Source organism: Capra hircus, chromosome 11 (assembly GCF_001704415.2).
Source record: "Capra hircus breed San Clemente chromosome 11, ASM170441v1, whole genome shotgun sequence".
NCBI classification, from domain to species: domain Eukaryota; kingdom Metazoa; phylum Chordata; class Mammalia; order Artiodactyla; family Bovidae; genus Capra; species Capra hircus.
Window position 1 is genome coordinate 61,971,582 of NC_030818.1, and position 1,384 is coordinate 61,972,965.

The following is a 1,384-nucleotide window of genomic DNA, read 5'->3' on the forward strand; positions in this document are numbered from 1 at the left end:
TGTGAAAGTGCTTCACTCAATATGCCAGCAAGTTTGGAAAACGCAGCAGTGGCCACAGGACTGGAAAAGGTCAGTTTTCATTCCAATTCCAAAGAAAGGCAATGCCAAAGAATGTTCAAACTACCACACAATTGCACTCATCTCACATGCTAGTAAAGTAATGCTCAAAATTCTCCAAGCCAGGCTTCAGCAATATGTGAACCGTGAACTCCCTGATGTTCAAGCTGGTTTTAGAAAAGGCAGAGGAACCAGAGATCAAATTGCCAACATCTGCTGGATCATGGAAAAAGCAAGGGAGTTCCAGAAAAACATCTATTTCTGCTTTATTGAGTATGCCAGAGCCTTTGACTGTGTGGATCACAATCAACTGTGGAAAATTCTGAAAGAGATGAGAATACCAGACCACCTGACCTGCCTCTTGAGAAATCTGTATGCAGGTCAGGAAGCAGCAGTTAGAACTGGACATGGAACAACAGACTGGTTCCAAATAGGAAAAGGAGTAGGTCAAGGCTGTATATTGTCATCCTGCTTATTTAACTTATATGCAGAGTACATCATGAGAAACGCTGGACTGGAAGAAACACAAGCTGGAATCCAGATTTCTGGGAGAAATATCAATCACCTCAGATATGCAGATGACACCACCCTTATGGCAGAAAGTGAAGAGGAGCTAAAAAGCCTCTTGATGAAAGTGAAAGAGGAGAGTGAAAAAGCTGGCCTAAAGCTCAACATTCAGAAAACGAAGATCATGGTATCTGGTCCCATCACTTCATGGGAAATAGATGGGGAAACAGTAGAAACAGCGTCAGACTTTATTTTTGGGGGCTCCAAAATCACTGGAGATGGTGATTGCAGCCATGAAATTAAAAGATGCTTACTCCTTGGAGGAAAAGTTATGAGCAACCTAGATAGTATATTCAAAAGTAGAGACATTACTTTGCCGACTAAGGTCCGCCTAGTCAAGGCTATGGTTTTTCCAGTAGTCATGTATGGATGTGAGAGTTGGACTATGAAGAAGGCTGAGCGCCGAAGAATTGATGCTTTTGAACTGTAGTGCTGGAGAAGACTCTTGAGAGTCCCTTGGACTGCAAGGAGATCCAACCAGTCCATTCTGAAGGAGATCAACCCTGGGATTTCTTTGGAAGGAATGATGCTAAAGCTGAAGCTCCAGTACTTTGGCCACCTCATGCGAAGAGTTGACTCATTGGAAAAGACTCTGATGCTGGAAGGGATTGGGGGCAGGAGGAGAAGGGGACAACAGAGGATGAGATGGCTGGATGGCATCAAGGACTCGATGGACGTGAGTCTGAATGAACTCCGGGAGATGGTGATGGACAGGGAGGCCTGGTGTTCTGCAATTTTGCGGGTCGCCAAGAGTCAGACA